General features: G+C 36.0%; 1 pseudogene; it reads right to left on the bottom strand.

The window, feature by feature from the left end:
- Positions 1 to 4923: 4923 nt before the first annotated feature.
- On the bottom strand, positions 4924 to 23208 carry LOC125580966 (annotated as a pseudogene).
- Positions 23209 to 25031: the final 1823 nt, after the last annotated feature.

Genomic DNA, 25031 nt, shown 5'->3' with positions numbered 1-25031 from the left:
TAATACTATACTAAACACTTATTATGTGTTATTTTCATAGTTTTGGCATCTAAATTTATAGATTTTTATGATTGAAACTTTATAGAAACACATGTCGTCGGTATTTCGTCGGAAAATACCGACGACATTCCGACGAACTTGCAGTTCGTCGGAATGTTGTCGGTATTTTCCGACGAAATACCGACGACCTTTCCAATTTTCAATGAAACCCATTGTCGTCGCTATGTCGTCGGTATATTGCGAGGGATTTCCGACGGACCAATAAAAAAAAAAAAAAAACTAATCAGAATCTTCTGAATCTTCATCAAACTCCCCAACCTCGGCTTCCGGCTCTGAATGTACGACAGCATCATGTCCAAACACAGTCAAATTCTCAACGAGTTGAACATTTTCCAAATCTTCAACTGCCTGGGCGTTGCTGGTAGACTCTGGTTGCAATGGTTCATCATCATCAGAAGTTCCATCCACTCGTCCTCTTGGGTTGATTTGCGTTACAGTAACCCATGGATCGTCTCTGTACGTCACCCGAGGGTAACTGATGTAGCACACCTATACATATCAATTATACAAGTATTAGTAAAATATATAACATTAATTAATTATATTGGTAAAAAATTATGAATAGATTGACATACCTGATCAGCTTGCGAACCAAGAATGAAGGGATCATAATATTGAAGTTTCCGCCGCGAATGAACTGATGTAACACCAAACGCATCAATCTTCACTCCTCTATCTGGGGTGGTGTCATACCAATCACAATAGAATACTACACAACGCAATCCAACCATTCCAGGAAATTGGATTTCCAATATTTCTTTTATGTTGCCGTAGTAGACATCGTCACCAGAAGAAGATGAAACACCAGCATCATATGTTGTCTTAGAATGACCTTTCCTTGTGAATGCATATCCTCGCGTACAAAATTTAGGATATGATTTGACCACATAGTTTGGTCCCTGCACAAATTCGCGTATCCAATCATCGAACACAAGACCTCTGGCCAAACCATCATTCACCTATAAATTAAAAACATATATGATTGAAAAGTTAATTAGTTTATATATATTAAATTTAAACTAATCATTTGCATAGGGTAATATGATATATGACTCACATAACTACGAAGCCACGCAGCAAATCCGTTATCTCTAAGTTGTCGAAGCTCATCTTCTGTTGCATGCCTGTGAGTCATACGCAACTCCGCCATATATACACTATATACAAAAATATTATCAATATGAAATAAATTTATTGAATATTAATCTAACAATAAATGAATAAATATTTTTACCTCTCATATTGTAGAACATCTTCACAGTTGGTGAGCAAATATGTTTGCAAATGAGCGTGCTCAGTGTCCGTAAGTCTCCGCTTCGTGAATTTTCCACTAAGTCGTCCTATTTCCTTGAACATGCTTGGGACAGTAACATGATATGTTGCTCTCTCCCCTCTATCATCATGCCGAGCAGGTCTTCGGTGTTTTGTATGCACTTCTGGTGGAAAATAATTTTCAGCAAAGATTGCAGTTTCTTCATTGATCACCTGTGCCACTATAGATCCTTCCACCCTGCTTTGATTTTTGACCATCTTCTTCAGATGATGCATATAACGCTCAAAAATATACATCCATCTGTACTGCACAGGACCACCAAGTTCCAATTCTCTTGCGAGATGAATAGCAAGATGTTCCATTACATCAAAGAATGATGGAGGAAATATCTTCTCAAGGTTGCACATGCTGACTGGTGCGTTTGTCTTCAAATTATTAATACCCTCTTCAGTCACTACTCTGCTGCATAAGTCGCGGAAGAAAACACTAATCCCTACATAGATAAAAGACATAATTTTCGTAAGTATTAAGTTTTTATAAGCATAATTGTTAAATATAAAAATAAATTAAATTGTAAAAATATAATATACCTGCAATTGCTTCATGAACATTACGTGGCAATAATGCTGAAAAAGCAAACGGAAGGAGGCGCTGCATAATTACATGACAATCATGACTCTTCAAGCCAGTAAACTTTCCTTCGCTTCTATCAACGCAGTTCCCCAAATTTGATGCATATCCGTCAGGAAATTTCACTTTATCTGTAATCCAATCAAAGAACTCTTCTTTTCTAGCACCATCTAGCCGATAAATGGGAAAAGGGGCCGTACCGTTCTCATCAACGTGAAGTTCAGAACGATCACAAATATCGACTAAATCCAACCTTGACTTCAAATTATCCTTCGTTTTACCTTGGATGTTAAGGACTGTGTTCATCAGATTATCGAAGAAGTTCTTCTCAATATGCATGACATCTAAATTATGCCGCAATAGATGACTCTCCCAATATGGCAGATCCCAGAAAATACTCTTTTTGTGCCAGTTATGTAGCTCTCCAACCGCATTGACTCGAATGTTTTCATGTCCACCTACATCTGGCGTCCTTTCTGCATCAAAATACCTAAACTGCTTCAACAAATCTTTCCCACTAACTTCCTCAGGTGGACCATCAAACACCTGCTTGTTCTTCGTAAACGAAGTCTTACTCCTGCGGTATGGATGATCAGGTGGTAGAAATCGTCTGTGACAGTCAAACCAACACGTTTTCCTTCCGTTCTTTAGTTGGAAAGCATCTGTGTCATCTTGACAATATGGACATGATAGCTTCCCATGTGTTGTCCATCCAGATAACATACCATATGCTGGAAAGTCACTTATTGTCCACATAAGTACTGCCCGCATCTGAAAGTTTTCTTTGCGCGAAACATCGTATGTCTCAAAACCATGCGCCCATAGTTGTTGCAACTCATATATTAGTGGTTGAAGAAACACATCTAGTGATCTTTTAGGATGATCTGGCCCGGGGACGAGAATTGAGAGAAACAAAAACTCTCGTCGCATGCACAAGCTCGGCCGTAAGTTGTACGGTGTCACAATAACTGGCCATAGAGAATACTGTCTTCCATGCTTTCCAAATGGGCTGAAACCATCAGTAGATAATCCAAGATAAACATTTCTTCTCTCTTCCGCAAATTCTGGATATGTTGACTGGAAATGTTTCCAAGCCTTTGCATCTGAAGGATGTCTAATCTCACCATTTGTGGAATGCTCTGCATGCCATCTCATTGCTTTTGCTGTGCGCTCACACTGATACAACCTCTTCAATCTTTCCGTCAAAGGCAAATACCACATTCTTTTGAATGGGATCGGAACTCTTCCCCTCGTCTCCTGATAACGAGGTTTCCCACAAAATTTGCATACATTCCGTGTCTCATCCGCTCTCCAGTAGATCATGCAGTTGTCAATACATACATCTATCACTTCATACGGTAGTTGAAGACCTGCAACAAGTTTCTGAACCTCGTAGTATGAACCCGGTGCAAGGTTATCCTCAGGTAGAATACCTTTGACAAAATCAGTAATCGCATCCATACATTCTTCAGCCAAATTATAGTCTGTCTTAATACCCATTAATCTAGTTGCAGATGATAAGACTGAATGACCATCTCTACAATTTTGATACAAAGGTTGTTTTCCTGCATCCAACATGTCAAAAAATCTCCTAGATTCGGGGTTTGGTTCTTCCCCTCTATAATGATCATGTACCATCTGCTCAGTACCTACACCATAATCTATATCCGTTCTAGATTCTTCTAACCTAATATCAGGCTGAGGTTCACTAACAGGCTGAGGTTCGCTAGTACTACCATATTCATAACCAGTTTCCCCATGAAGGTACCAAACTTTATAATTACGTGAAAACCCTTTCATATACAAATGAGTCCAAACATCAAATTCTTTTATAACCTTATTATTATTGCAAGAAGAGCAGGGACATCTTAACATACCACTTTTTGCATCCGGTTGCTGTTGAACAAGCCTCATGAATTCTCCAATCCCTTGAACGTATTCTTCCGTAAGCAAATTGGTGTTCGGATCCAAATGAGGTTTATCCATCCACGAACGATAATAAACTTCTGAAGACATGATTTTCACGGAATTGTTATGACTAAAGAGAATGAAGAGAGAATGAAGTGTGAATGAGTTGAATGAGGAGGGGTTGTATTTATAGGAAATTGCTTACGGACCTCCGACGACTTTCCGACGAAATTCCGACGGATGTAAAGCAGTCCGTCGGAATTCCGTCGGTATTGTCCAATCTCAAACGGCTATACAACGGTCATATATATTTGTCGGCAATGGTCACATGGTTCGTCGGAATTCCGTCGGAAAATACCGACGGAATTCCGACGACTTTGCTGTTAATCGGAATGTCGTCGGAAATTCGTCGGAATATACCGACGGAATTCCGACGACTACAACGGTTACATTTTTTATCGGAATGTCGTCGAAAAGTCGTCGGAAAATTCTGACGAACCATGTTTCGTCGGATTTCCGTCGGAAATGGCCGACGGAATTCCGACGACTTAATTTTTTTGGATTTGGTCGGAAATTTGTCAGTATTCCGTCACAAATGTCCGACGACATTGGTGTCCGTCGGAACCTCCGTCGGAATTCGGTGTGTTTTCTTGTAGTGAAGGTGCAATCCTTAGTGTGGATCTTGAAGGGAGGTTTGAGGTTATTCAGTTGTCTCTTTATGAAGGTGATCAAAAAGAGGAAGACATGATCACTCAAGCAACTTATCTCATTAATTTACAAGGATGTCTCTCTGTTGTTATTCTACATCCGGAGCACATGGATGTGTGGATAAGAAAGGGAAGCGGGGAAAATGTTAGTTGGATACTTCTATGCCAAGATACTACTCCCGTCGGCCCGTCGGTGACAATGACATGGTTTTAGCCATGACTTGTTTAGAGAACAAGATCATATGCGTGACTGAGGAGAAATGGTGTCGTTATAATATAGATACTAGAAGGTGGAAGAGGACTAATCATGGTGGACTTGTGAACCACCCAACGGTGTATCGTTTCACCGAGAGTTTTCTTCTATGTATAGTTTGTACACAATGTTTTATTCTTTGTTTGATTTAGTTATCGGTTTTGATTCCTTGTTTTCTTTTTCTTTTTTTATTATTGAATCAGGCAGTGGGATGCTGTAGAAGAAGAACACCATCAAACTATCTATGTTCTTTACTCTTTTTTGGATCTTTCAAAATGTTTAAGACTTAAAAAAAAAAGATCGAATCTGGATGGATCGATATTGTGTAATAAACCTAAAAATAGTTGTTTTGAAGCTAGTCCAATGAAGGGTCCAAATATAAAGGATCCTTCCTATTTTGTTTTGATCATGTTACCATGCTTCATGTGACTATGCCAATAGGGCTTGCAAGTCCATTCTCTTCAAAAGACCGAGTCAATCTTTGAACAATCCCTTCATTTACGAAACCATAGAATAGAGGAAGTGAGGCCAATTCCAATCTTGAGAGGTTTAAAATCTACAAAACAAAATTAAAAATCATCCAATGACCATGCAGTGTGATGTGATATACAACTGACGTTCAAATCAAGAACCACAAGTAAAAAATGCAAAGTGAAGCATAGCCTGCAGTCTTGGAACTCCTGCAAATTCTCGGATCCATTATCCTCGAGTGTATCTGGATTTTCTGAGAGCTGCTTTTGAGGTTCACAACAGGAGTTGCAGGCACCCAAAAGCAAATTAGACTGTACATTTTATCATATAAATAAAACCAAACCAGGAAATAGACCATTTGAATACCTGTCAATTATTTCCTTGCGAGTCATCTACATGAGAGATTGGCAAGTATTCCATAGCGGAAAGGAAGATTTTGAACTTAACATGTGCGCTATTTTTCAGAGCAGAAGGAAAAAAAATGTCAAAAGAATTTACTGTATGTCATATATGCAACGGCTGCGCTCGTCGGCATATATAAATGTTTTATTGAGAGAGATCACACAAAGCAATATAGACCTTCTTTCCCATAATTATCATCCAACAATTAATAATTAGAAATTACCTGCTAATGCTATGCATCCTTAGCTCCATCATGTGTACATAAAGTTCGATGCAGCGGGTGGCGAGCAAGCAGAGAAGCATTATATTCCTACTAGAAAAATGAAAAAACTGGTCTCGAGATGATTCAGAGAGAGAGAGATGGGTCAAAAATCAAATAAGAAACTTGCAAACCAAGTAACCTTTTCTACTTCAAAGCAAATCGGCTACGTTTGATGGAAGTCTCCTCAACAACCACATTGTAAAACTTCTGAACATCAAACAACATCTTCTTATCATCCTTCGTCACAAAGTTAATCGCCACACCTTTCCTCCCAAACCTCCCACTCCTTTCGATACGGTGAGGTAATTCTCCGGCTGCATCGGCAAGTCAAAGTTAACATAACCAGAGACACCTGCTGCCCTGAACTCTCTCATGATAATGTCTCTAGTGTTCTGGTCCATGTCTCCGTGAGTCGCCGAGACCCACTATAAGAAAACAGCGGTATTGTGACGGACATTCCGACGGAAAATGAAATCCTCGGAATATCCCGAGGAATTTTGTGTTTCCTCGGAATTTCCTCGGAATATACCGACGGAATTCCGAGGAAATATCAATCCGTCGGAATATTCCGAGGAAATTCCGAGGAAAAATGTGTTCCTCGGAAAAAACCGATGAATTCCGAGGAAATATTATAGCCGTTGGGGGATTTTACAAAATTCCGAGGAAATTCCGACGAACTAGCCTTTTCCGTCGGAATTCCGTCGGAATTTCCTCGGTCTGTCGGCAGGATTTAAACTATAAATACAAGCACTCCTCTTCCTCTTCATTCACTCCATATCTTCATCCTCCCTCTTACTCTATTTACACACGAATTTGATTCATAAAAAATATGTCTTCTTCAAATTATTTTCGTTCTTGGATCGATCGACCTCATTTGGATCCGAACACGAGATTGCTTACGGAAGAATACCAACGAGGTATAACCGAATTCATGGGGTTAGTTCACCGACAACCGGAAGCAAAAACAGGTATGTTAAGATGTCCTTGCTCTAATTGTAAAAATAGAAAGGTTATTAAAGAGTGGGATGTTTGGACTCATCTATATTTGAGTGGGTTTACACGAAGTTACAAAATTTGGTATCATCATGGGGAAACTGATTATGAACATGGTAGTACTAGCGAACCTCAGCCAGCGGTTAGATTAGAAGAACCAATTAGAACGGATGTAGATTATGGTGTAGGTACTGAGCAGATGGTAAATGATCATTTTAGAGGGAAAGATTTACCCAATGCACAAGCTAGGAGATTTTATGATATGTTGGATGCTGGAAAGCAACCATTGTACGAAGGTTGCAGAGATGGTCATTCAGCTTTATCATCTGCTACAAGATTGATGGGCATTAAAACAGATTATAATTTGGCTGAAGACTGTGTGGATGCGATTGCTGATTTTGTAAAAGGTATTCTACCCGAGGATAATGTAGCTCCTGGTTCATACTACGAGGTTCAGAAACTCGTAGCTGGTCTTGGTTTATCGTATCAGGTAATAGATGTATGCAGCGACAACTGCATGATTTATTGGAGGGCGGATGAACAGCGGGTTACATGCAAATTTTGTGGAAAGCCTCGTTATAAAGATACGAGTGGAAGAGTTCCAGTGCCATATAAAAGGATGTGGTATTTACCTTTGACGGAAAGGTTGCAGAGGTTGTATCTGTCTGAACGCACAGCGCAACCAATGAGATGGCATGCGGAGCACTCAACAGATGGTGAGATCAGACATCCTTCAGATGCAAAAGCGTGGAAGCATTTCCAATCAAAGTATCCCGACTTTGCGTATGAGAGAAGAAATGTCTACCTTGGATTATGTACTGATGGTTTCAGTCCGTTTGGCAAGAGTGGAAGACAGTATTCTCTATGGCCCGTCATTCTTACACCATACAACCTACCCCCAAACTTGTGCTTGCGACGAGAGTTTTTGTTTCTCTCGATTCTCGTTCCCGGACCAGAGCATCCTAAGAGATCACTTGATGTGTTTCTTCAGCCACTAATATATGAGTTGCAACAACTATGGGCTCAAGGTGCTGAAACATACGATGTTTCGTGTAAAGAAAACTTTCAAATGCGGGCAGTACTAATGTGGACAATAAGTGATTTTCCAGCATATGGTATGTTGTCTGGATGGACAACGCATGGAAGGCTATCATGTCCATATTGTCAAGATAACACTGATGCTTTCCAACTAAAACACGGAAGGAAAACGTGTTGGTTTGACTGTCACAGGAGATTCCTACCACCTGATCATCCATATCGTAGGAGTAGGAATTTGTTTACGAAGAACAAGAGGGTGTTTGACAGTCCACCTCCGGAAATTTGTGGGAAAGATTTGAAGATACAACTAAGAGATTTTGGTGCAGAAAGGACGCCAGACGTCGGTGGACATGAGCGTTTTCCGGTAGATGCTGTTGGAGAACTACATAACTGGCACAAAAAAAGTATTTTCTGGGATCTGCCATACTGGGAGGATCATCTGCTAAGGCATAATTTAGATGTCATGCATATTGAGAAGAACTTTTTTGACAATCTCATGAACACGATCCTTAATGTTCAAGGTAAAACAAAGGATAATTTGAAGTCAAGACTGGATTTAGTCGATATATGTGCTCGTTCAGAACTTCATGTTGATGAGAATGGTAGGGCTCCTTTTCCCATATACCGACTTGATGCAGAGGGAAAAGATGCGTTCTTTGATTGGATTTCAAACGATGTGAATTTCCAGACGGTTACGCATCAAATTTGCGTAACTGTATCGACAGAAAGGAAGGAAAGTTTACTGGCTTGAAAAGCCACGATTGCCATGTAATGATGCAGCGCCTCCTTCCGTTCGCCTTCAAGGAACTATTACCACGAAATGTTCATGAAGCAATTGCAGGGATAAGTGGTTTCTTCCGCGATTTATGCACGAGATCAGTGACTCTTGAAGGTATTGAAAATTTGAAGACTAACATAGCCGTGATTCAGTGCAACCTTGAGAAGATATTTCCTCCCTCATTTTTTGATGTTATGGAGCATCTTGTTATTCACCTGGCAAGAGAATTGGAACTTGGTGGTCCTGTGCAGTATAGATGGATGTATCTGTATGAGCGGTATATGTTCCATTTGAAGAAGATGGTGAAAAATTTAAGTAGGGTGGAAGGTTCTATAGTCGCACAGATGATCAATGAAGAAACTTCAAACTTTGCCGAGTACTACTTTCCAGCAGAAGTTCAGACCAAAAACAGAAGACCTGCTCGGCATGATGATAGAGGCGAACGGGCAACATATCATGTTACGGTTCCAGACATTTTCACAGACGTTGGACGACTTAGCGGAAAACCAAAGGACCGTCGACTTACTGAGCAGGAGCGCAGTCATTTGCAAACATATTTGCTCACCAACTGCGAAGACGTTCTTCAATATGAGAGGTAAATAAATGAGCTTACAAATTTTTATTTTAACAAGTTGAAATTTAAATCTTAATTAATTACATTATTGTCATCATATACAGGATTTTCATGGCAGAAAAGCGGTTCGAGTATAGATACGCCACAGAGGACGAACTAGAAGAAATGAAGCAGAGAGAATTTACTGGATGGATGTTTACTTATGTGAGTGCTTTAAACAAATTAAAATATATTTTATCACATATTTATACTAATTCACATTTATTGATATAACATATATATATGTGCTATTAATAGGTGTCTGCTGGTTTGGCCAGAGGTGAAACATTTGACGATTGGATACGTGAGATGGTCGTTGGACCAAACTTTGTTGTGAAGTCATATCCGAGATTTTGTACTCGAGGATATGCATTCACAACTCAGAAGAGGAGACGTTCGAGTACGACTTATGATGCTGGCGTTTGTTCTGCATCAGGAGATGATGTATACTACGGACACATACATGAGATTTTGGAAATCAAGTATTTGGGCATGGTTGGATTGCGCTGTACTGTTTTCTATTGTGATTGGCACGACAACACTCCAGATCGAGGTGTGAGAACAGATGCATTTGGTGTTACATCAGTAAATTCGAGGCGAAAGCTGCAATATTATGATCCTTTCATTCTTGCTTCTCAGGCCGATCAGGTAATTAAATGTTAATTATTCAGAATGATTCATCATCATGTGTATTAATTTATAATTTTTCTAAATGTTACAGGTTTGTTATATCAAGTACCCCCGGGTAAGGAACAGAGATGATCCATGGGTTACTGTTACAAGACTCAACCCGAGAGGCCGAGTTCAGGGAAGTTCTGAGCTGGAAGACCCACTACAACCAAGCACATCCGGCAACTTAAGTGCAGCAGAAGATTTAGCTGGAGTTGGCCTTGTAGTCGATTTAACCGACTTCGGAGAGGAAGCCGTCGTTCACGTAGAGGATGAACCAGTGATTGGAGAGTTTCACCAAGATCCAGATTCAGATTCATCTGGTGATGATGACTCGGAAACAGACTACCATTGATTTTTTTTTTTTTTTAAGAAATACCGAGGAAATTCCGAGGAACACTTGATATAACCTCTTTCCTCGGATATTAGTTATTTGGTTTATCTAGCAAGGCAAAGCTGAATACGAATTAAAAACTACTCAAAACACAACCAAATAAAACGAAGAAACCATGTAAAAGAAATACGAACTCATAATTAAGAAAAAAAATAAAAAAAAAAAAAAAACTAAGTTCAAAATTAACAGAAAATAAGACCATAAAACGTTAGAATAGAAAAGAAAATAAAATAGCGCGGTCGGAAATCAAATGGCAATACTGGCCGGTGATAGCTCCTACTCCTCGTCTCCTGCTCCAGATGTTCCTGCATCTTTGGGTCTCTTGGACCTCTTTCTTACCCTGTGTGTACCACTCGAACCCGAACCAGAGCTGGATGGAGAGTTGTCCCGATGAACTACATCATCCTTTTGGCAACGACACGGCCTGATACGTGAAATGGCAGCCCAGATCTTGTGTAGCATGTCGTTGTTTGTCTTTATGCTCTGATCTCTCCAATGTTGTTGCTGGCGCGAAGTGGCGTTCGGTGGAAGCTCTTGCAGCTTGTACTGGCTGGAGTCTGATGGGAGTAGCTGATGGGGTTGTGAATCATCTGGAATGGCTTGTGCAGCCTCATCTTCTCCTTCTTCATCAACCACGGCCTTGCCTTTGGTCTGATATTTTGGCGTGAAGAAGGATGGCTTGTCTACTAGTGCGGTAGCAGGGGGTAGGAACTCAACTGCAGCCTCTGAAAGTAGAGCAGTCAGGCCGATCTGAGGCAGGTGGCAGTAGAGTGTTTTCTTCGCTCGGTCCTGGAATACGTAGACGTAAGGACCATCCCGATCGATCCTCGAGTGGGGACCAGCTATGAACTCCTTACTTACTAGAGAAATGACATCCAGGTAGTTCCAAGCAATGTTGTTCGATCTGTCCAGTGCTACCTGATGGTTCTCGCAGTCTACACCCACATGTGTAAGGATCCGAGTAATCACTGCACCAAATCCACATGCACTGCTCTTGGATTTGGTTACTTTCCCCTTGTATCCTGCTAAGTTTGCGGCCAGCACCGCTCCCATGTTGAAGGCAGTAGCAGGTGGGAATGTAGAGTTTCCAAATGCCGGTAGCAAATGCCTCACACCTTGGTACAGGAGGCACAACTCCCATTGCGTGACTGATGCGGCTGTGGTTGTCCCGTATAGCAATGAGCCAATGAGGCGTGTGGCATATCTCAGTACTGGGCTCCGGATAAGTGACTCCTTTGCCTGAGAAGATCTATAAACCCCTGTGCCAATCGTTTCCCAGAAGTTCAACAGCTCTGAAGTCCAATAAAGACCAGATGTCCTCTCCCCTGCACTCAATCCAAATAGTCCGCAGAGGTCTGTGAAAGATACCTCAAAGTATACTTTCTGCACTACGAATGCCAGAAAACCTTCCTGATGGCTATCATCGGGATGGCTGACGTATGCGGATGCTATGAACTGGCGTACCAACTCCGGATAAGTGGGTTCGTTGAGGTTGCATAGTTGGCCTAGACCCATGTTCTGGAACAGCCCTTCAATGTCTGATTTGATTCCCAATATTGTCATCGTCTCAGGACATGCTAGTTGTGTAGCCGGAACGGCTACCTTCTTCATGTTGTTGTAGTGGGTGGTATCAGACTTATCCCACTTCTTTGGCCTTTGCTTCTCTCGCTGAGACGAACCCTCTTCTTGTGTGTTCTTCTTTGCTGATGTTTTCGTGCGCTTCATTCTCTACAAAATAGAATCATTGCTCTCAACATGGTTATAATCAATTAAGAATTCAAATCAACATGAAAATGAAAGGCGAAATCGAGTTGTGATAAAAAAAACAAATTGAAAAAAATTCTCAATCCCTAAATCATCTCAAATCCTGTTCCAAACTCGTTGATCACAGACAATTGTGTTCTATTCCATGTTTAAACATCTGTTTCATGCATATTTGATCAAGGAATCAACACGGAAATAAGAAATTCACAAAACCCAAAAAATTGCTCAAGAACAAGATTTCAGAATGTGGAGAGAGTATACCTGTCTTAGGGTGAAAACGAGTGTAGGAATCAGGTAGAGCTCGAAAAATCAAGGGGAATAGAGCCCAAAATTGTTCAAATCGGATGATTATAGAGAGAGAAAAGGGGGGGGGGGTCGAATTATAGGGAAATCAGAGGGGATAAGAGTTCTGAGGTTTTGATCCAAAAAGTTCGGGTTTTGCCTTATAATTCTGTTTCCCGCACACGCATCGATCGATGCGTTTTTGTACAAACACGGATCGATCGATGCGTTTAAAAAAAACTTACACGATTTTCCGAGGACATTCCGAGGAACGTTTGAGATTCTCGATCGATCGATGGGATAGTCAAATCGATCGATCACATTGTTACGCTTTGGTCCATCTTAGTGATCGATCGATGCGTTTTTGGATATATATACATCGATCGATCCGTTTATAAAAAAACGTACGAGATTTTCCGAGGACATTCCGAGGAAAGTTTGAGATTCTCGATCGATCGATGGGATAGTCAAATCGATCGATCACATTGTTACGCTTTGGTCCATCTTAGTGATCGATCGATGCGTTTTTGGATATATATACATCGATCGATCCGTTTATAAAAAAACGTACGAGATTTTCCGAGGACATTCCGAGGAACGCTTGAGATTCTCGATCGATCGATGGGATAATCTAATCGATCGATCACATTGTTACGCTTTGGTCCATCTTAGTGATCGATCGATGCGTTTTTGGATATATATACATCGATCGATCCGTTTATAAAAAAAAAATTGACGTATTGAAACCCCAAACACTAGTTCCTCGGAATTTCCTCGGAATATTCCGACGGAATTCCGAGGAAGAAGAGGGTTTCCTCGGAATTCCCTCGGAATAATCCGAGGAAATTCCGAGGAAATAGGGTTTTTAAACCGAAAACAACGTTTTGCGGTTTGAATAACACCTATATAACCCTTATTAAGTGTCTTACGTTCATTATGAAGTCAAAAATTTGTTCCTTACCGTATAATTAACACTTTTCCGATTGTATGAACGAAATCCCACAACATAAGAGAAACACTTATACCTTTTAATGAACGGTAAAGGGAATACTTTCAATTAGTTTTGAAATTTGTTATTTCATGGTTTATGCTCATCTATACAAAGAATCCTCAATGGTATGCATTACAATTGTATAAGAAATGAAATACGGCAAAAAAAATTGATGTTTTGAAACCCCAAACACTAGTTCCTCGGTATTTCCTCGGAATATTCCGAGGAAATTCCGACGGATATTTTACTATCAGTCGGAATTTCCTCGGAATATTTTCATTTTACCGGGCAAATATTTCGCGAAAATTGAAATTAGAATTCCGACGAAATTCCGATGGATAATGTCCGTCAGACCCTAGGTTTTATAACCACGAGCCCCTTCTTCTTCTCCATTTCTCTCTTCTTCCTCTGCGCGACTCCTCTCTTCTCTCCGGCGATTTCCCCCTGAAATCCGACGATATCTCCGGCGATCTCCCCCTTCTCTTACACAAATCATGTAAGGACCCTATCCCACTCTCTTAGGTTCTATTTGTTAGGTTTTTGTGTAGTTTTGATAGATTTTTGTTAGGGTGATTGGTTAGGATTGTGATTTGGTTGTATAATAGGTTTAGAATTGTGATTTGGTTGAATAATTTGTTTTGTTGAATTGATTTAGAATTTTTTTATAATTTTTTATTTTTTTTGTATTTATAAAATCAATTTTTGTATATAAAATTGATTTTTGTATTTTACAAAACGATTTTTCTATATAAATTTGATTTTTTGGATTTTACAAAATATTTCTTGTATATAAATTCGATTTTTTGGATTTTACAAAACATTTTTAATATCTATAAAACTTTTTTTGTGATTAAAAACTATTATTTGGGATTTAAAAATATTTTTAATATATATATATATATTATTAAAACTATTTTTTGTAATTATTAAACTATTTTTTATTTATTAAAACTATTTTTTGTTTATTAGAACTATTTTTATATATTTATTAAATATTTTTAATATCTATAAATCATTTTTTGTGATTAAATTATTTGGGATTTTTTTTTAAAAAAAAATTAATTTATATATTTCTGTATTTATTAAATATATTTTTTTTAATTTACAGGTCTCATGATGATCAGACCCGGCCTCGACAGCGTCGTGGTCGTGGTGGTACGGGGAGCCAGTCTCGGGATTCCAGCCATTTTCAGGATTCCCCTTCGCCCCACAGCTCCAACCATACATCTCCCTCTGCTGCACCCGCTCCTGCTCCTCTCGCTCCCGCTGCTGCATCCGCTCCTGCTCCTCCGGGTCCTCCGGGAGTGATGAGTGTTGCGGAGTTGGTTCAGCAGCCCGGTCGTGACCATCTTCCGTATCTCACTCCGTATCCACATGGACGGGGTCAAACATGGTAATTAAACATTTTTTTTCTTTAAATTTGGATTCATTATTAACCGTTTGTTCTTTTTATTAGGTTCAACCAATCCGGGAACGGGATCAGCGCATGGATCAACCGTATGATGTACTCGGCCCTCGACAGGAGACATCCGACTTTCACTCACTTCCCTACCGACAAGCAGGTTCTGTGGTTTCGTCAGTTTGTGGTAAGTATTCTAATTTTTTACTTATATTTTTAATCTTTAATATAAATTTTCTACTAATTGTGTTTTTTTCAGCAAGAGTTCAACTGGAATTCCGATGAGACGCTCTTTATCTATCACCACTTCGTCCATAAAGTTATGGACAACTATGGGAAGCAGATCCACGAGTGGAAGAAGAAGTGGAAAATCAATAAGGTTCGATTTAATTTATTAAACAATTTTTTAATTTATTAAACTTTTTTTAATTTATTAAACTATTTTCTTTTTTTTTATATTAAAATGTCCCAAAGTCGATGAACGACACGGTCTGGAAGGAGTTGTGTGCGCATTGGGATAAGGAAGAGACGAAAGAAACTTTTTCCACCAACTCCACCAACCGCAGGAGCGACCGTAAAGGGAAGGGCATCTACAAGCATAACTTGGGTGCTCAATCTATTGCCACTCTGGGAGATCGCATGGTAAGTTCAACCGCTTTTTCTTCAATTATTTGAGTTTTAGAATTTTAATTTATTGTGCATTTCTTCTAATTTCTAATGTTTTTTTAATTTATGTTTTTTTTCAAGGCGGAAGAAAATGATGGCGAGCCGGTTGATGATCTCGCCCTAATGAGGAGGGCGTATACCAACAAGAAGACCGGCCAGATTGATGACGGTCTTGTGAGGGACGTGGTCGACCTGGTCCAAACTCAGGTGGTAGACGAAGTGTCTCAGCTTCAAACCGAGGATGACGCTTCGACGGCTTCGACCAACTTGTCCCGGTTTCGAATCAACGAAATCGTTGAATCCGTAAGTTCTTTTTTTTTAAAGTTCAATTCATTTATTTCTTGGTTTAAATTTGTAAATTTGGCTATTTTCTATTCAGTCGGTTCCAAAGAAGAAGGGACGTTTGGTCGGTTTGGGTCGTCGCACCCGGTCGGTTCCTCCTTCTTCTGCACCACCGCCCTTTGTTGATCCAGAAGTACTTACGGCTCAGTTGAAGGCCAAGGATGATCGCATATCTTTGTTGGAGACCCAATTGGCGGCTCAACAGGCGGGCTATGAGGCACAGAGGAGGCTGAACCAGCAAATGATGGAGATGATGCAGAGGATGTACCCGAACGAGGTGTTCCCGGACGTGCCAGACCCGTAGTTTTTTTTTTTTCCAAAAACTCGGAATGTTTTATTTTTATTTGTGAAACTTTGAATATTAATTAATATGATTTCAATTTTAATTTTAATTTTATATTTTCGAATTTAAATTTCAAAATTTTTATTTTTTAAAAAAAATTAATATTTTTTACATTCCGAGGAAATTAATTATATTTTTTACTCGATCGATCGATGCGTTTTTGGATATAAATCCATCGATCGATCTGTTTATAAAAAAACGTTCGGAATATACCGAGGGACCGGTTCCTCGGAATATACCGAGGGACATGTTCCTCGGTATATACCGAGGGACATGTTCCTCGGTATATACCGAGGGACATGTTCCTCGGAATATTCCGAGGAAGATTTCCCTCGGTATATTCCGATCGATCGATGGATATATGTCCAAAAACGCATCGATCGATGAGCTTCCGAGGAAATATCCCGACGAAGTTCTCCCTCGGTATATTCCGAGGAGATTTCTGACAAACTAGTGATCCTCGGAATTTCCTCGGAAATTTGTTTCCTCGGAATTCCGTCGGAAAATTCCGAGAGATTTCCGAGGAAAGAAGAAATTCCGAGGAATTATTTCCGAGGACTTGTTTCGTCGGTATGTCGTCGGAATAACGCTATTCCGACAAAATTCCGACGATTTTTTCCCTCAGTATCCTTGCTGTTTTCTTGTAGTGACCGTGTGGTCACGGCTCCTCATCTTATCCGTGAGCCAGTCCACGTTGCGACGAGTGTCGAGGAAGATGACGCTCTGAGTGATGGTAATATACCATGGATTTTATGTATATAAGTGGTTTAGGAACTATTTATTATGTTTTGAAATCTTTTTAGAACATTTACAAGTTCAAGATTGTTTTGGAGAAAAATGATGATTTGGGTGCATTTTAGAGATAAAATGAAAGGAAGCTCGTAGCTGACCGAACATGTCCAAAGGTCGACGATCAGAGACAAACATAGATGCAGCGAAGTGCGCAAAACCCAGCTAGGTTTCCAACCGGCTTAAATCCCAAGTCACGACATATTTTCAGAAATACCTATGACCGCTTTTAACCTAATATTTAGATGCTCTGTCATTGTTCCAGGCAAAACACGATTTCTTATTTTCTACTTTTCACAGCAAACAACACTTAGGGTTTTTAGTAGATTTGGAGAGAAGATCCAAGACTCCTTCAGAGATTTGTATTGGAACTCCGGTATTTCTAAGCTTAATCTATATATGCATTTTATTCAGTTTATGCTTATGAATTGCTTTGCTATGTCTGAGTAATTCACATGTTCGATTTAGGGTTCAAATAGGTCAAGAGGGATTAGCCCAAAATATAGAATTGCTAAGGTGATAAATATTCTTCCAAGAATTGTGGTTAATGCATGTGTTCTAAAGTAGCTAGATAGAACCTTGAACTTAGGATTGTGGACAACTACGACGGTAGGTTCTCCACCAGAACTAAATCCTTTGAGCTAGTATTGTTAAAACCAAGTAGAAGCTGATTTAGACAATACTGGTGAACCTATCGATCAACTCGCTAACGTCTGTTTAAGAGAACATCGATCGACGTTCTTACCATAACATCGATCAACGTTCGATCCGTATCAACAAGCGACAGCTGAGATATTGGACTTAGTCAAAACATAAGACTCGCATGAGAAAGCTGGATATCTTTATATAAGAAGTCGAGTTCTAGGATTGACACCTAAGTATTTTATACCTCTATAATCCTGATTACCTGAATAGAAACCCTAGATCTAATACTTTCTAATAATTGTTTACTAAACCTCAATCCAATCAACTGAACAACTGCCTTGTTCGACTTGCAATTTACTATTTACATTATTTACCTAGCTTAATTACAAACTGCTTAGATCTATTGTGTGCCCTAACTCCTTGTGGATTCGATCCCTAAATACTATAATTGAACCTCTTATTTGAGAGAGTAAAAGTCACTCATTAGGGTAAATTGAGTGATGTCAGATAGCTAACGTCTCGTAGAGGTCACAGACAGTCTCCAACTTCCACTCTTCCTTCTCTACGTTCACGTAAAACTGCTTGATACCTTCAAGCGACATCTCGTCGGGCTTCACCAAGATTCTCACCGGTTTGCTCATAAACTTCCTCGTGATCTCGAGAGCCTCCGGTATCATTGTAGCTGAGAAGACTCCGACTTGGATGATTGGTGGGATGAACTAGATATTTAACGTGAGATCTCAAATGCAAAATATCACTTCGCAATAATAATATATATGTTATGGATATTTAGAATTTTAAAATTAATGTATGATATAGTAGTAACTTATAAATCATTATTTAATTTTAATTTTGTGAAAGGTCACATATTTTCATATATATTAAATTTTTGAGGGAATTCTAACTTTTCAAATTTACATTTATATAATAAACATTTTAATAAAGACCTTAAGTTTATTATGAAAACAAAAAGCAAAATTAACTCTCTTAAATCATTTGTAAATGTGTAAGAATTATTTATAAAAAATTATAAACTCAACCTCACCTCTAATTACTAAATCCTAAAAAATAATCACTAAAATTTTAAACCTAAAGATAATAATATTTTTGATTGAGTGTATTTTTAAAAAAATTGTATCCAATTTAATATACTTCAAGCAATTTCTCAAAAATTTACTCGTCTTCCGATGAAATATGTTTTTTTACTTCCATTGATATTTCACTAGTTTCGTGTTGGATATTCACCGGTACTTTTAATTTCTTATTTAACTGAGAACTAAAATATTTAAATTTTTAATAAATAAAAAACAAAATAAAATCATTTTTATCTGTAAGATTGGTGCACGGCAAAAAAAAATTATGTTTTTATTATTTTTCTCTTCAAATTTTACATGAAATTTAGTATTAATTCTAATATAATATTTTGTCAATTCACTTTAGTGAAGAAAAAGGCAAAAGATGACCAACGTATCAATATTTGTTATTTTTATATATATTCGGCAACTTAATACACTTTATTATGTCACATACACTAACAACAAATAGTAATGTTATTATTTTTTTCTTTGATAAAGGCATGTATTATCATAAATAATATTTGAGTCTTGATGTAGATAAAAAATCAGGGTTAACAAATATAAGGGCATCTGCACTCACTCGGTCCTTGGATTGGATTAGCGCAATAACCATCTCCTTTCCATTTTTTGGTACATTTAGTTCTACATTGGATAATATCACATTTTCCAGTTTTGTTTGGGTATGTCTCAAGACTCCTGTTATTATAATAGTTAAAACATAAATTTAGTTTTCATATTTAAAATAGAAAATTAATGTTTTTTTGTAAAACATATGCTTAGAGATTTTTTTTTCTTTTGCATATTTATAGTAAAATAAAAATTTTAACTATGAACATCTCTTTCTTAGTCATTGATTATTCTGAGAAAATTGCTAAACTCAAGATTATATATAGAATTTGATATAAAAATTATATAAGTATATAAAATAATGTGATATAAGAATAACTTTAGTTTTAAATGATTATAGAATATATTAATAAAATTTTAAATGTAAATACAAACCGAACATAATAATTGTGAGCATAACAAGACCAATAAACGGAGGTTGAAAAGCATTTTTCATCTTAGATAATAAACTAAAGGTGTTTTAAAATTACAAAGACAGAGAAGTATATTTATAGATAAATAAAAATTGAAACATATCTAATTTAAGCTATGTATCTTCTAAAGTTCCGGTATAAAAGGATCTAATTTGACCAAAAATATTTTTTTAAATTTCTAGTTTTTATTTGTTTGATAGATAAAAAAATCTGGCTTGGTTATTTTAAATGTATATAAAATATTTCTTGATATATATAAAAACAATCAAAATTTATATATATATATATATCACACACACATCGTAAACAATTTAAAAATACAAAACAAGAGCTATTATGCCAATGGATTAAATCTTTATGTATTCACATAAAAGAGAAAATAAAATATTCATAGTAGTATATAGCAATGTATGGTATAGTAGTGTATATGTATTGAGCAATCTATATAATATAAAAAATTGTGTATTTTATAAACAAAATAAATACATTAATAATAGTAATATATATTTTTATGATACAAACAAATAAATAGTTTAAGTATCAATTGTTATAAAATAAAAAATTCTTAAACAATGTATTCTTTGTAAGTCTTCTCGTTCAGCAGATCTTAAATATAATTTTAAATTTTTATAAAAAAATATTTTGATGGGGGAAAAAGTTGAATTCATGTAATAATAAACATTTATAAATGATGTAAATTTAGTTTTACTAAAATTGAATTATTTTCAACATAGATTAGTGAATGTAGACTGAAAAGTCATGATATTCTTTGGTTTAAGGTTTGTTAACATATGTTGTAGTATTGTTTGTATTGTTAGGCTAGATTTTGAAATTTTATCTTTTTTTTTAATTTGACCTATATGTTTTTTTTTTAATTTGACCTATATGTATTTAATGACTATCTAATAACTGGATTTAAATACTTTCTAAGTATCTTTCAAGGTCGAGGAAGTGTTTTGCTTAGTTATTCGATTATATGGTCTAGAAGACTCACAAAAGACTTCCCAATAAGTGTTCTGACATATCCCGCCTAAGTTTTAGTAGAATTTAGGGTTCCCGCGTAAAGTTTAGAATAATTTAGGTTTCCCGCCTATATCGAAGTATTCCAAAAGTTTTCCTGGTGTCTTCTAGGAGAAGTCTTCCAGAAGTATTCTAAGGAAAGTATTCTTATCTATTAGATCTTAAAACTAATACATAAATTTTATAAGAAAATATTTTGAAAGGAAAAAAACCGAAATCATTTATTAATAAACATTTCTAAAAGATAGAAATTTAGGTTTACTAAAATTGACTTATTTTGAACATAAATGAGTGAATGTTGATTGAGTCATGATAGCCTTTGGTTTAGGGTTTGGTAACATATGTTATAGTATTGTTTGTATTTTTATGGCTAGATTTTGAAATTTTTTTTTTAATTTGACATATATGTGTTTAGTGACTATCTAATAACTCGATTTAAACACTTTTGAAGTTTCTTTTAAGTTTAAGGAAGTGTTTTTTTTTTCTTAGTTATTTGATTATAGAGTTTGGAAGACTCCCAGAAGACTTTGGTTTATGGTTTGGTAACATATGTTATAGTATTTTTTTGTATTTAGGGTTTGATTTTGGAATCTTAACTTTAAAAAAGTAACCTACATGTGTTTAGTTTTGTGTATATTAAACACTTTATAAGTTGATTTTAAGTTTAATGAATTATTTTTTGCTATTTAGTTAGTTATTTGATTAGGTTACGGTTTGGAAGACTTCCAGAAGACTTCCCAAGAAAGTTTTCTGACATATTCCCACCTAAAGTTTAGAAGAATTTAAGTTTCCCGCCTAAAGCGAAGTCTTTCAGAAGTATTCTCATGTATTTGATCTTAAAAGTAATTTTTAAAAAATTTAAAATATATTTTGATGGGGAAAAAATCCAAATCATGTAAATATTTTTTATTTTTTTATTTAAATTTGAATTATTTTACTAAATCATGTAAATATAAACATTTCTAAATGGTGTAAATTTAATTTTACTAAAATTAAATTATTTTTAACATATATGAGTGAATGTAGATTGAGTCATGATAGTCCTTGGTTTATGGTTTGGTAAAATATGTTATAGTATTGTTGGTATTTTTAAGGTTAGATTTGAAATCTTAACTTAAAAGAAACCGATTAAATTTTACATATATGTGTTTAGTTTTGTATATATTAAAAACTTTAAACTCTGATTTTAAGTTTAATGAAATGTTTTTTGCTATTTAGTTAGTTATTTGATTTTAGGGTCCCTAAAAGACTTCCTAAGAAGTCTTATGTGTCAAAAATATTTAACTTAATTGAAATTTTTGTCTCCATATATAAAGAAAATTTAGTCATTTTTTTTCCTCCTCTCAAATGGCTGCAGCAAAAATGTATTGTTTCTCACTTTAAAACTTTCGAGCGTCTCTCTAATCTCTTTGAACATCCAAACACCAAACTTTAAATCCATTTCTCACTTTTTTCTTCTGTCTTCTTACTAATTTATCTTCTTTTTGTAGGTTTTTCATTGCTTGGTTCTCATCTTTCACTCAATCAAAGATAGATCTATAAATTTTGGATGCGTATTTTTGTGTGTTTTATATATTAGATTCAAAAAATCTATAGATTCAACCTAATGTGACTGTTTTGTTTATTATTTAAGCATACAAATTATATTTTTGAAGTTTTTCTCTATTTTGAAGCTATTTGAATGTTTTTGAATTTGTAGGTTTTTCAGATCTGAGACAGACTTTGAAAGACTTTTCAAAAGACTCTCAGAAGATTTCTTGAGAATTCTTCTAATGCATTTTATGTTAGAAGAATTCCCATGAAATCTTCTAATGCATTTTATGCTAGAAGACTTCCCACGAAGTCTTCAGGAAGTCTTCATGAAGTCTTTCGAAATCTTCTGCCCAAAGTGGTTTTTAATTTTAGATATGTATTTTTTGTGATTCAATCTAATGTGCTTATTTTGTTTATTATTTAAGGATACAAATTATATTTTTGAAGTTTTTCTATGTTTTGAAGCCATTTGAATGTTTTTGAATTTGAAGGTTTTTTCAGATCTAAGACAGACTTTGAAAGACTTCTCAGAAGACTCTCGGAAGATTTCTCGGAAGACTTCTTGGGAAGTCTTCTAATGCATTTTATGCTAGAAGACTTCCCACGAAGTCTTCAGGAAGTCTTCAGGAAGTCTTTCGAAGTTTTCTACCCAAAATACTATAAATTTTGAATATGTATTTTGTGTGTTTTATATATTAGATTCTAAAAAGTTATAGATTCAACCAAATGTGACTGTTTTATTTATTATTTAAGCATAATAAATTATTTTTGAAGTTTCCTTTGTTTTGAAGCCATTTGAATGCTTTTGAATATGCAGATTTTTCAGATTTGAGTCAGACTTTGGAAGACTCTCGGAAGACTCGGAAGATTCTCGGAAGACTCGGAAGACTCGGAAGACTTCTTGGGAAGTCTTCTAATGTATTTTATGCTAAAAGACTTCCCACGAAGTTTTCAAGAAGTCTTCCGAAGTTTTCTACCCAAAGTGGTACAAAGGGATGATGTCAAGTGCAGAGTCCAAGTTTATCTATGTTGAGCAATGATATCTAGCTCCTTGTGTAATAGTTTTCTTTACGGTCTGTTTTATGATTTCTATGTGTACTATTTTAGTTGTGTATTCTTTTGTAAATTTTAAGAGATGTTAATCAAAAGAATTTGGTAAATGCATTCATGTTCCGCCAAAAGTAGTTGACATTATTGAAGTTATTGATACAACATAGCAAGAATTTTTTTTAACCATTCTACCCACTCATAACAAAATACGACAACACCAAAACTTAGTCAAATTTACTAAAACTAAGAGATAAGACTTCTCAAGTAAACTTAGTCAAATTCACAAAAGATTAAAATTGAATTTTAAGTGAAAATTGAAATTTTAAATCTCATGGAAGTTAAAAATTATATCTTATGATCTAAAAAGACACATTAAACCATATGACTTGATATTTTTGAAGTTACTTAACACTTTTGAAAGTTAAAATAAACATACCTTGAAGTTACTTAACACTCTTGAAAATCTAACGTAGAAGACTTCTCTTAGCTAGAAACATGAGTAAACATGAATATTTGAAATCTCGTAATTATCACCAAATAATTTATGAATTTTATTCAGGAGCCCAAATATTGACTAATATACATGAATTAATTAAAAAAATATAAAAAGTCATTTTAATTGTACAGAAAATGAAAGTTTATTAAACATTAACATAGAAGACTTCATAAGAAGACTTTTATGGAATTTTCAGAGAAGACTTCTACATAAGTCTTCCTGAAGAAAAATTCTTAGGAAGTCTTCCATTTAGATCATTTTTGCAATTGCAAATTTACAAAAGAAGGCTTCTAGAGAAGTCTACTCTATAACAAAAATTTTAAGAAGTCTTCCTTTGTAAATATTAGCTTACTTTTGAATTTGAAAAATCCTCAAAAATACCAGAGAAGACTTCTGTGAACATGTTAGTTTTGCAATTAACCAAAGTTCTGCACATATTTGACTTTTTCTTAGTGTAGCCTTGAAGTCTTCTTTCGTAACCATATGTTTGACCAAAAACCCATAATAAAATTTAAGAAGTCTTCTCATTAATATTAAAGTTTTTACTATTAATTGTCAATTGTAAAACTAGCCTACGCAGACTTCTTGCAATAGTGAAAAGACTTCATTTAACAGTAAAGAAGTCTTCCCGAGAAGTTTTCCTCTATAAAAAAGTCAAATTTTTTGACAAACTTCGGTCAATTGCAAAACTAACTTGTTTATCTGAGAAGACTTCTCAAGAAGTCTTCTTATTTTTTTGTTGACAAAGAAAAGTTAAAAGACTTCTAGAAAGACTTCTCTAGAAGTCTTCTCTGCGAAACAGATCTGAAAAAATTCAAATATCATTTTTAGATCCAGTGAAATTCATGTTTAGCTTTTACAAGCACACATAACTTCTTAACGGAAGTTACTCACTCGTTCTTGATCATGAATCATGAACTTGAGTAACTCTAATAAGCTTATAGTTTTTAAAATTAAAAAATTAGAGATGAAATAAGAGATAAAATGAAAGGAAAATAGTTTTATGAGTGTAAAAAGTGAGGATACGAAGATGTATATGTTGATTTTAGGTGCATTTAGAACTTGAAATTGGTTGTTCATAGTGGTTGGTGTTTTGATGACAATGGCAATTTTATAAATAAATGAGGAAGATGATGATCAATGA

Source organism: Brassica napus, chromosome C1 (assembly GCF_020379485.1).
Source record: "Brassica napus cultivar Da-Ae chromosome C1, Da-Ae, whole genome shotgun sequence".
Classification (NCBI taxonomy): Eukaryota; Viridiplantae; Streptophyta; class Magnoliopsida; order Brassicales; family Brassicaceae; genus Brassica; species Brassica napus.
This window is presented reverse-complemented; position numbering and strand designations above follow the sequence as displayed.